The following is a 12,127-nucleotide window of genomic DNA, read 5'->3' as shown; positions in this document are numbered from 1 at the left end:
CCTTCAGCTAAGCCCCTTGGAGAGCTGCCTTTAGGAGGGCCCATCAGGGGATTAGGCACACCAGCAGGTTTGGGAATGAGGGAGAAAGGAGATAATCAGATCTGAAATTCCCATCAGTATGAAATAAGACTTAACTCAGTAGCTTGCCAACGCAGACCGACTGTTCTTTCTAATGTCTGTGACAACTCTGCTTCAAATTTCAAGCTTCTCTCAGCAGTAACTACTCCCCCATGTAGCTGTAATGGCCAGAAAGAGACTGGCTTTTATGTAACCCCAAAAGACTTGCAGAAAGGGAAGCAGCAGCCACACACACACACACACACAGAGGGAGAACTGAGGGGGGGGGAAATCAGCAGAAGGCTCTGCTGAGTGCTCAGGGCTATATCCAAGCTCACAATGCAGCCACAGAGAAGTGGGATGCAGCAATCAGAAATGCTCCAGTTCCACGCTCGGAGAGAGACCCAGCAATCAGTGCTGCATCCGAGCAATAGGGAGCGAAATTATAGAGCAAACTGCCATGTGATGCCACAAACTACTCCATCCCGCCAGCTGTAACAAGTATTCATTCCCAAAAACGCGTCACAGGCTCATCTGTCATTACCAGCCCTGCCTGCCAGCAGCTGAGCAGGAGTCAGCAGTGAAGGGCAGCTGCAGGGCTGCTTCCTTTCACAGTGGGCTATTCTCCCAAAAAAACACGGGGAGATGGACGGGTAAAAACCCCCGAGGGCACCAGGGAACACGCTGCCCACCATCCCTCACCAGCCGGTGGGATGGGAAGGGCATGCTGTGTTCTCACCCACCATTACACAAAAGCCCTCCTGAAGCGGGATCCAGCAAAAACCCTGGGGGGCTGTCAGGGGAACACACCGAGCTGATCCCAAAAACCGGCCTCCATAACCCCTCTGTGCATTACCAACCCACTCCAATCGCCGGGAGCAGAACTCTGCAGATCAGATCTGCCAGCCTTACGAAAGAGGCTGTTTGGGCAACAACGTGGGGCAAGAGCAGCCGCTGCCCATTTCCACAGCGATGTTCCGACACACCGGGGGGGAACGTCAGCCCTGATCCCGCGGCATAACGAGCCATTGTACAGCACACCGCGGAGTCCTTGAGACAACAAACACCCAGCCCGCTCCGTTCCCGGAGTAAAAATACCCTTTTTTTTCCCCTCTCCAGTCTGCTGGCTCTGAAAAATGCAAAAGAGGCTCAGAAAGCCATTTTCTGCCTCTCTTTTTTTTTTTTTTTTTTTTTTTTGTCTGGCTCATGCATTATCATCATCATTTACTGCCCTCAAGGGGATTGCACAGGTGTGACTGAAAATTTGGCTCTTCCTTTTAAACTTTTTTGTTATCGGCTTTGCTGAAGATGATCTTGCCGGAATAAATACCAGGCTGCTCTCCTGGAGAGGGACTCGCTCGGAGCTGCTGGCAGAAATCAAGCTGGGGGTGGAAGGATGGGGGTGTCACTAATGGGGAACGTACAGATCCTCCTGGCTTCTGCTGGAGTGCTAATACAGCCAGCAGTTTGACCTGGACTTTTATTTTTTTAATCCCTAAAAAACACACCGTTGCACTAATTAATGTTTCCATTCATTTAGCTGAAAAACAAGTTAAACAAAGAGGGTCACCTGGTGTTCCTATCAATACCTGACTAGGATACAGGCAGAACAAATGCATTTAAATAAAACTCTAGAAGAGATGTGACAAGAGAAAGGCAGTTTAGCTCAATTAAAGAGAGCTGTCACAGGGATTTGATTCTCAGAATACAGAACTATTGATTAAACAGGAATTAAAGCTCCGGAACAGAAAGGTTTCAAGGTCTTTGCCGTGAGGGTGTACATCAGCAGAGAGAGGCAGGGCTCCTTCAGCGCCACAAGAGCTCTGGCTTTGTTGCTTCCTAGGAAACAGGAGCAGCAAAGGGAGTAGAATGCTCTCTGCTAAACCTGTGAATAATTTGGGCAAGGATACAAGGGCAGTGACAACGCAGAGTGGCATCACGAGCGTCAATCAACAGGTAGCTTGGGTGTACTCAGACACGGAAAAACCCTGAGAGGTTCTAAAATGTTTTAGGAGTAGGTGGGGAGGTGCCTGGGCAGTGGGCAGGTTTCAGTCCTAGAATCCTGGAATGGTTTCAGTTTGAAAGGACACTAAAACTCATCTTGTTCCATCCTCCTGCCATGGGCAAGGACACCTTCCACTAGCCCAGGTTGCTCCAAGTCCCATCCAACCTGGCCTTGCACACTCCCAGGGATCCAGGGGCAGCCACAGCTTCTCTGGGCAACCTGGGCCAGGGCCTCAAACCTACTCTTTCAGTTTGAAGCCATTCCCTGTGTCCTGTCCCTCCATCCCTTGTCCCCAGTCCCTCTCCAGCTCTCCTGGAGCCCCTTTAGGCCCTGCAAGGGGCTCTCAGCTCTCCCTGGAGCCTTCTCTCCTCCAGGTGAACCCCCCCAGCTCTCCCAGCCTGGCTCCAGAGCAGAGGGGCTCCAGCCCTCAGAGCATCTCCATGGCCTCCTCTGGGCTCTCTCCAACAGCTCCATGTCCTTCCTGTGCCGAGCTGGAGGCAGCTCTGCAGGTGGGTCTCACCTGAGCGGAGCAGAATTTTCCAAGGCTTAAAGTCCGTAACAGCACCGAATTCACTTCAAAAAGGTCTTGAGGAGAAGGACACAATTTAGGTGGAGAAGACAAGCTGTGTCCTTCCCCATGGCTCCCTGTGGAGGTCCTGCAGGAATTCAGCCCTCTGGCTGTGAGAATGCCTGCGCAGACCCACGGCCCAGCTCCCGGAGCAAACAGCACTGACTGGCTCAATCCCGGGCTGAATTCCCGCTAATGAGGAGAGCGGGTTTGCCTCCTCTCCTTCCCAGCAGCCTCCTCAGCCAGGGAAGGCTTGTGCCTGTCGCACTAACAAAGCACAACTCACAATACATCAGCACATTCCCGTTCCCGGGCAGCGCTCAGTAATTAATACGGAAAGAGAGGGAGTGGGGTGGTTTTTTTCCCCCCCAAATGATTTATCCCTTAAGTTCGAGCATATTTTAACCTTCCTTTTCAGCAGCTAAACTCTGTCTCATTTGCAGCTAAGCTCAGCCTTCCCTTCTTTGCCACACACTAAACTATTTTGATTAATGAAAGAGTAGGAACGAACCAGTTCCAAGTGTTTTCTATAGAGCTCAACTGCTCTTTCGGTTTCCACTCACGCCTAGATAATTATATCACAGCTCTGAGTGCCCCCACCCTTCTGCTGCACTTGGGGAATACTGGAAAGATAAGTCTTTTCTTAATTATTAAATGTAAATAGCTCATTAAATATAATCCAATTACATTAATTGTAAGAAAAAGGAAGTAATTACAATATGTACATGTATTCTTGCCTGAACAGTTTTCATATCTTAAATGAATCTTTGCAGCATTAATATTTTAAGTTAACCTTTGACATGAGGGGAGGGAAAAAAAAAAAAAGACATTGACTCCCTGATATTTTCCAGAAGTGTTATATCTGCTGGGATTTCGGTCACAAAAAACAAGAGAGTAGCCTTGGGCGCTTAAATTAAAATGGTTATGAGTGGTTTTTATAAAGTCAAAATAACACAGAGGTTTTCTATTGTGGAGGGAATAAATAAATATATACACGTGATGCCACATAAAGAGCCTGAATACGCTTCTGGGATCCGTCCTGGATCTCAGGAGACAAGTGGCACTACTGGGATCCCACCACACCAGTACCAAAGTCACCACGTACCTGGGGTTTTCCAGGCAGTTCTTCCCCGTGCCTACAATTTGTCCTGTCCAAATGTGGCAAGAGGATGCAGGCCTGGGGGAGAAGGGGCCTGCTCCATGTCTGGGATTCCCTGGCTCCTTCATGGGGGTGCCCAGTGAGGCGATCCCACAAAACCACCAGACCCGGCGCCGGTGTGTGCACACACCATCTGTGCAGCGCACGGGCTCGGCACATGATCCCGGGCTGCCATTTGGGATTTGCAGGCAGAGCTGCAGGAAGCTGTGAGTAGCTCCCCTCTGGTTTTGCTCAACAGCATGACAATCCTTGGACTCACTTTCTCCATCCCTGCAGCCAGCGGGACCGAACAACCTTCCAGCAGACTCCAGCAAGGCCCCGCTGTTTCGATCGGCCCCCCTGGTCTGACAGAGCAGGGTCAGGTTTCAGCTTGGCTGTGGTGACAGATGCCTGTGAAATCTCCCTGGGACAGGCAGAAAAATACTCGGTTTAAGCTGTAGTTGTTTCCATTTTGCATGTTCTGAGCCCAGCAGTGATCTCACCTTATGTAATCTCCAGTGCAAACTCCGGGCTCTGAACCGTCCAAAACTATTTCAGGGTGTTTGAAACCGTAAAATCCCAGAATGGTTTTGCCTGGAAGGGACCTTAAAGCTCATCTTGTTCCATCCCTGCCATGGGCAGGGACACCTTCCACTAGCCCAGGTTGCTCCAAGTCCCCTCCCAGGGATCCAGGCGCAGCCACAGCTTCTCTGGGCAACCTGTGCCAGGGCCCCCCCACCCTCACAGGGAACAATTTCTTCCCAGTATCCCATCTATCCCTGCCCTCTGGCAGTGGGAAGCCATTGCCCTGTGTCCTGTCCCTCCATCCCTTGTCCCCAGTCCCTCTCCAGCTCTCCTGGAGCCCCTTTAGGCCCTGCAAGGGGCTCTCAGCTCTCCCTGGAGCCTTCTCTTCTCCAGGTCAACACTCCCAGCTCTCCCAGCCTGGCTCCAGAGCAGAGGGGCTCCAATCCTTGGAGCGTCTCCATGGCCTCCTCTGGACTCTCTCCTGCAGCTCCATATACTTCTTGTGTTTGGGAAGCCAGAGCTGCATGAAATACTCCAGGTACTGGAGTAGAGGGGGAATCATCTCTCTACCGAACTGATCTTTTTGGGAGAAGAGAGATTAGGGATTCTATGGATGCAGCCCCTTCTATCCAAGCTTACCACAAGGTCTATAATAAGCTGCTTTATGGAAACCTCTCATGTGGAGCCAGCCCCTAGATGTAACCTCCTTGATACAATATTGAATCCTCAATAGCAACCAAAAGGCTATTTTGTCTAAGTTAATTACAGCCGTTTTTAATTTAGCTTCCAGAAGGGAAGTGGCCAGTGATTTCATGCTGCCCTAGACAGAAGGTAAAGGTTTTCCACAAGCTGTGTTTACAGCTCTACGCCTTCCTCCAGCAAAGCACCGGCTCTGCAGCTGCTGGTATTGAAAGAACAGGATCTGGGTGTGTGCTCGGTTCTCTCTTGCCTGGTTGGGTTGTTGGTTTTTTTTCAGTTGTTTTTTTTTTTTTGCAGCTGCAAGGCCAAACCCATGAGAGTGTGTGTGCTTTTTCTTACGGTGACAAAGGCAGGGTGCCTGAAAGGGAACTCGCTTCCGCTCTGGCAAGCACTCAACCAACTATTTGCTGGGCTAAGGGGTGGTCGGGGAACTTTCACCCATCCATTCAGCCAAGGCCGCTATTCCCCCTCCCTCCCAATTAAATCCCATTTTTTGCACTCCATGCATGAACTGCAGCCACACCAATACATCAGATATTGTGGCTGATAGTCTCCTCTGAATGCCACTTAAAGCCCTCCAGTGTGGAGAGCTCTGAAAAGCAAAGCATCGCTCATTCTTTGAGCGACAGAAAGAGACTTTCGCTATAGAGAGACTCGAAGCAAGACTCTGAGTAGTAGGAAAAGGGCATCCAGAGAAAGAGGAAATGAGAAATTAAAACCACATTCAATCTTATTAGGGGTAATACAATAGGTCAACAAAAGTACTTTGCACAACTCCACAGCATGGGAACAATTCATGCAGAACTCGGAGCAGTGACACAAACGAGTCTGGCTTTCACCGAAACCAGCAAATTTTGTCAGCGCTATTTTAAACAGCCCAGCTGGGAGGGGAGAGGGCTGGAGGGACATTTTTACCTCCATGCCTTGCAGGAGAGCACACTTAGGAGAGGAGAACGTGAGGAATATTCCCCCCTCCTCCTTTTCCATCTGAAACATTTTCTCTCTCAGGGGATTTCCAGCATCTTACGAGCGCAGCCTCTTTGAAGTGCCGCAAAGTGGCATTGCTCATCATTTCAGTAATGATAGTAAATAAGCTCCAGTATTTTGTTGATCCTTTTCCTTTTGCTTTCCAAACAAAAGGTCAGAGTCATTAGCCCAGTTTGATGAGTGGGGAGAAATGGAGGCTCGGAAGAGGCAGGTCATCGGAAATGAATGAACGAGACAAGTCACAGGAATTAAAGGACATCCACACTGGGTCATCCAGCCTCCAGATAATCCAGAGCCCTCTCCCCATTGTGGCCAGGGATCAGATGCACCAAGAAATGAGCATGGGAACAAGGCAAGCACAGCTCTCCCCGCTCTCCTGCTCCATGCTGCAGCATCCCACTGCACCTTAAGACCATGTGGAAACAAACACTCTCATTTAATTGTCCTTTACGGATTTAACTTCCATAAACTGGTCTCCTCGATTCCTGAACTCATCTAACAGTGCATCCGTGAGATCCTGGGGCAGCAAATCCCATGTTTATCACACACTAGGGAAAAGATGCTTCATTTTATGCCCTTCACTTGACAATTAGGGGATTTTAATCTCAAATCTATGCGTGGCTTTCCTGCATAAGGGGGTTGTTCAATAAATTTATCACCATTCATATGAAACAAGCCTTTCTGAGAAGGTTATCATCAGGTTGCATCTTGAAGGCCAGGCTGGACGGGGCTTGGAGCAACCTGAAATAGTGGAAGGTGTCCCTGCCCATGGCAGGGGGTTGGAAAAGATGGGCTTTAAGGTTTTTCCCAACCCAAACCATTCTGGGATTCTGTGATCAAACACAACACAGGCTCTCGGTTCTCAGGGAGCACTTTTAGCAGAAACCAAACTAATAAACTCATGGTTTAGGTTTGATTTACAGCAGCAGTAAGAACAGACTTTTTTAGTGATCAGTTCTTTGTGTCCAACCCAGTCTGGACCCTGCACAGCTTCCGACAGGAAGGAGAATCCAACCTCACAAACTCCAGTGCAGGAGAATCCAAACCTCCCAAATCCCCAGTGATTTGGGAACAGCTCACCTGAAGCAGTGGTGCAGCCACAGCCTCCCAGGCAGAACTTTCAGCCCTCAAGAACAAACATCAACTGCTGCTGCCCCACAGGCGTCACCCGCCTTCCTCACTCATCACAGCATCCCTTAAACCACTGCTCCTCCCCAAAAAGAGTCTGGGACACTGCTGGGGGAGAGGAGGGGACCCAGAAGGCACTGAAGGAACAGAGCAGGTCACCACTGAGCCATTTGTGAGAGACCCATCGGGATTCCTTGGTGCTTTAAATTCCTTCATCAAAGCCCCTGGCAGATGCATACTTGAGATATTTGAGCTCCACCACTTCTCCAGCAGCAACCTAACACCAGAAAGCTTTCCTGCGATTTCAGGAATTAGGGTAGGATCTAGAGGAGCTATTTCCCAGGCTCATTACTGCGGGGAAGGCGAGCTTGGGATGGAGAATGTGATTAACACTTTGCACGGCCTCAACAAAAAAAAAAAAAACCAACCAAACACGTGGAAATGCACATTTCAGTTCTTTTGGGAAGGGCCCTCCCCTCCCACTGCCTCCCAGGCAGGGAAAAAAATATCCTGCAGACCTTCAGATGGAAGAAGAAATGTTACATAAATGAGAATCGGGCCGGGAGCTGATCACCTTCTAGCAAGCACATCCTTTGCAGTGAAGCCTGATCTGCTTCCCCTCCCCAAAAAAAGAACCAGCATGTCTTTTTATTACACAGAGTTGCAAAAATACAAAAGGAAGTAAATGTCACCGGGGTGGTTCTGTTCTGAGCAGTCATTTGCTTATTACCCAGAAGCCACTGCCACATGCCTTTTTTTAAATCCCGTGTTTATAAATACCTAAAGTATTTAAATAAATGTTAATCTGCGGTAACTAAGGCCCTGATCTCACAAATATTTATCCTTGCACAGTGAGAATAAACACTCAAATACACAAATTTCTTACTACAGATCCCATTTCAGCGAGAGCGTTGCTGAAAGCAGTAACACACCAGAAGACGGGTTGGGAAAAAAAAACAGTTGCATTTTTGCTTTCCTGGGTTTCCACACAGTGGAAGTGTCACTTTTGGTTTGTCTCCTGTGCTTTAGAAACTGTACAAAGGAGCGAGGGCAGCGCTGAGCCATCGGACAGGGCCCGTTGTGGCTGTTGGAACCCTCAGAGGGAGCTCTTGGCAGGGTTTTTTGCCAGTGTCCCATTCTGTACTGGGACAGCAGGAACTTTATCCCCAGCACATGCGAACACAACCCCTATTCAATCCCTTTCCTGGTTTGTGACTGACTCATGAGCAACGTATTCTGCTCAGCTGAATGACCAAGGGCTCAGCATTATCATCAAACCCAGCGGAGGCAAACCCAAAACCCTGCATTTAAAGTTATTAAACATTTTGAGTCCAGAAAACCCACAGAGAGAAACTATCTAAAAGGATTAAAGCCCAGCCTTACACTTGCTGAAATCTTCCTTGTTATAATCTGTCAAAAGAAAACCTGATTTTGTGAAAAACATTAATCCCACCAGCTTTCTTTGTTCTTCTAGCACGTCAAAAATATTAAATAAATAAATAAATAAATAAATAAACCCAGGGGAGGGATTTGTTGCTGTAACTTTATGCATATGAGGCAACCACTGAAGTTTTAACCCCTCCACCCACACACCACGATTATCTAACCTTGGTGAATGAAATCAACTTTTCCTAGACCAGCCCTGAAGAATGAGATATATTCAAAGCACGCTGAGAAACTGGGTTGGGACTGATCAGAAAGGTTGTATTCTCTGTCATGAATCACTGCCTGCAAATACCTTCTGAGCTGTAACTTAAAAAAAAAAAAAACCAACCACACCATTTCTGTGTGGTGTGTCACGTTATTCATAGGGAAGGCAGTTTTACACCGGCATGGGCCATCAGAAAGGTTTTATTGCTTTAAATAATAAAAAAAAAAAGGAATTGGGGGCATTTACTTTTTGAGCTTGTTACCAGACAGATGAAGAAATACCACATCTCTTTTTAAGACCAGTGAAAATACAGAGTTCAGGAAAAAAAGTTGACATTGAGTTCACCCCTGGAAGTTTATCCTCTTACAAATCACAATTATAAAGCACAGCAAGGCTTCACCTTGTCTCAGGTGGGCTGCACAGGGAGCTGCTAAACCCGCTCCTCCAGGCTTTTTAGCCAAGCAGCAATCGATGCTTTGGAAGGTAAATCCCAGGAAGTTTGATCCCCGCCAGGGACAGCACTGACAACCCCAGTTTAAGCCAAGATCAGCCTTAGGCAGGTCTTGAAAGCTCAGGTCACGCTCTGTCACTCAAACTTCACGTTTTCAAGCACGTTCCTTAACAACGAAACAAAACCCCTCAAAAAAGGGCACAGAACTTCGTGCCCCCCCCCCCCGGTTGGATAAAGCCCCTCCTCGGCTGTGGATGTGAGGGGGGGGGGTTTCAAAGCCTCTCCACGGACACACTGTGTTGTGTAGGGAGATGTTGGCCCTGGTTTGTTTTTTAACTAAAAGTTTGGGATTAAACTCCGAGCCGGTTTCTATGGCAAAGCCCCACTCAAGGTCAGCAGGGGACAAACGGGGACGAGAAGTGTCGCAAGGCAGGGTTTGGGATTCCTGCAGTGTTCAAGGGGCAACTGATTCTGCAGATGTTGAAAACGGGGGGAAAACATAACTGCACAACCATTCCCCTCCCTCACGTGAGCGAGTGCACCAAGCCTCGGGGAAATCCCACTTTATGGGAAGTACTGGTCTCGTGGAAGCTGTCCCTGCCCACGGCAGGGGGTGGAATGAGATGGGCTTGAAGGTCCCTTCCAACCCAAACCATTCCATGATTCTATAAAAGCAACGTTTTGCATCAGTTTTACCTCAGGGAAGCACCCCTCACACACACCAACTGGCTCCCAACATCTTTTGATTTCAACTTCTTCACCTCACGATTCCTCGGGAAGGACACACCGGGGTGAGGGTTACAGAGGGTTCCATCAGTTATGACCCTGCCTGCAGCTGATGTACTTACTAGAAGTTTTTGGGATTTTTTTTTATCATTATTAATATAATTTCATGTCCACCAACACCTGCAGTGCCGAGAGATTTAAGACTTCCAGTGTTTCCTTGTGCTGAACTCCTGGCATTAAGACATCAAACAGCCCCACCAGTGCTCTGACCCATTCAGAGGTGCCCAATTCTTGCTGTTGCTACTGAAGAAAGTAAAACAGCAAGGGCCAAATGTGAAACTCTGACAGGGAAATAAAAAATGCTGTTGCAGGAAGGTCCTAGAGGTCAAATAACAGCTCACAAGGAGAAGCTGCGATCTTTACCTTTCTCCAGATTATTTGTATCCCAAAGTAACCCCAGCACACTTAAATGCTGGTGAGTTACAACCCCAAGGACATTCCCTAATAACTTATTTCTTTCCAGAAATATGAGCTGAGGTCACTAAGAGGTTGGTGCACTTGATCAAACCACCCAACTATATCCCAAGCCTTTTTTCAGGAAAAAAACCCACAACATTTCCCAAAGCATTCTCCAGCACCCACAGGGTGTCACCCCAAGCAGTTTAAGGTTTTAAGTGCTGTGTGGACGGTTAACAGCCAAGGGGCTTGGACACATCCTTAAGGCATTCCCAGACAGACCCAGGGGTGCACCCAGGAGTGGGGCAGGAGGAAGGAGACGTTTCCTTCCCAGCAACACCCTCGAGTGCGACCACCAGAACTGGCACCAACAAGGGCACGCAGGTCCAACCCCGGCAGACTTTGCACACCGGCACACACACGTTTGCACCAGCCCCGATGTCAAACCCAGGCAGCAAACGCCTGGAAGAGAGGGACCCCCCTCTGCTCCCCCGGCACAGCCCCACTGCTCCCCTACAGAGGGGGCCCGGCGGCACCCCCTTGCCCCCCGAGTCCCCGGGCATTCCCGGCTATCCCAGAGCTCTGTGCCGGCCCCAGGACAGCAGACACCGGCCAGGCCTGGGGAGAGCCCCGCAGGCGGCACTTCCCTCACCCAGCACCGGGCTCTGCCCACCGGCGGGGCAGGACCCCCGCTACACCCCAGCACCCCCTACAACCCGGCCGGGGCACGCACCCCGCACCCAGGCACGGCCCCCGGGAGGGGCTGCACAAGTGTCAGCGCGGGGATGGAGCCCCAGACCGGGACAGACCCTCCAAAACCCCCCGCCCGCGACCACAGCTGGCAGGGCTCACTATGTGGCAGGAAACACTGCCCGCCTCACCCCGACAGCTCACTATTTGGCAAGGGCCTAGCGGCCCACCCCAGCGCCTCTGCCTCTCTCCCCCGGGCAAGAGGAAGTCCAGGGGGCTCGGCGAGGCGCCGCTCGCCTCTCTTGCACTCACCCTGTCCGCGGCTGTCCCCTCGGGGCTCCCGGGCTCGCTACCACCAGGGCGGGCCGGCCCGCCCGTCCGCCATTCCACGGCTCCCCCTCCCTTCCCTGGCGGAGCCTCGCCCCGCCTCCCCCGGGCTGCCGGAACGCCGCGCCATTGGCTGAGCGCTCGGCGACGCTGCCGCGCTATTGGCCGAGCGTGCCTGTCCATCAAAGCCGCCCTACGCCATTTGCGTACGCTATTGGCGCAGCCCAGGAACCGCACCCAGGGTGGCCGCGCAAAGAGAGTAAACAGGGAGGGGCGGACCATGAAGGGGGAGAGGCGGGGGGAGCCCCGGGCGGCTTGGGGACAACTTCCAGAGGAAGATGAGAGAATCGCGGCACTGCGCACAGCCGCAACGTTTTAAAAATGTTTGTTTGTGTCTGGATAGAGCTCGGTATCCTTACAGGTCTCTTACAGGAAAGGGATGTGTGTGTCTTCCGCACCCCCCTCAGAGGGCTCTCCGTTGGTGTCGCCTCTCGCCTCTATGGTCTCCCGCCCTGCGAGGAAAGTTCCACCTGGGGGAGCGGGGGTGTCACTCCAGGGCGGGGCCACGGGGAGAGGGGGGTGTCTGGGATTGGGGATTTGGAATATGGGGCGGGAGCCGTGGGGTCAGGAGCGTGGGGAGGGGGCTAGGGGACAGGGCTGCGGGGGCAGGAGAAGGGGTGAAGGAATGGGGGGTTCTGGGGGGGGCTTGGGGAGAGGTG

The 12,127-nt window shown here is 50.7% G+C and overlaps 1 protein-coding gene across 1 annotated transcript in view; it reads right to left on the bottom strand.

Moving 5' to 3' along the window:
* WASF2 (WASP family member 2) overlaps positions 1-11,483 on the bottom strand; it is a 32,451-nt gene extending 20,968 nt beyond the window's left edge. The window contains exon 1 of the mRNA XM_027740251.2: positions 11,394-11,483. The gene's annotated coding sequence lies outside the window, so the exon portion shown is untranslated. The remainder of the gene's footprint in view (positions 1-11,393) is intronic.
* Between the last annotated feature and the right edge of the window lie 644 nt (positions 11,484-12,127).

The sequence above is a fragment of the Pipra filicauda genome, unplaced genomic scaffold, assembly GCF_003945595.2.
Source record: "Pipra filicauda isolate LSUMZ 115617 unplaced genomic scaffold, ASM394559v2 scaffold219_size1829416_pilon, whole genome shotgun sequence".
Classification (NCBI taxonomy): Eukaryota; Metazoa; Chordata; class Aves; order Passeriformes; family Pipridae; genus Pipra; species Pipra filicauda.
The sequence above is the reverse complement of the archived record's forward strand: the minus strand, read 5'-3'. Positions and strand labels throughout refer to the sequence as shown.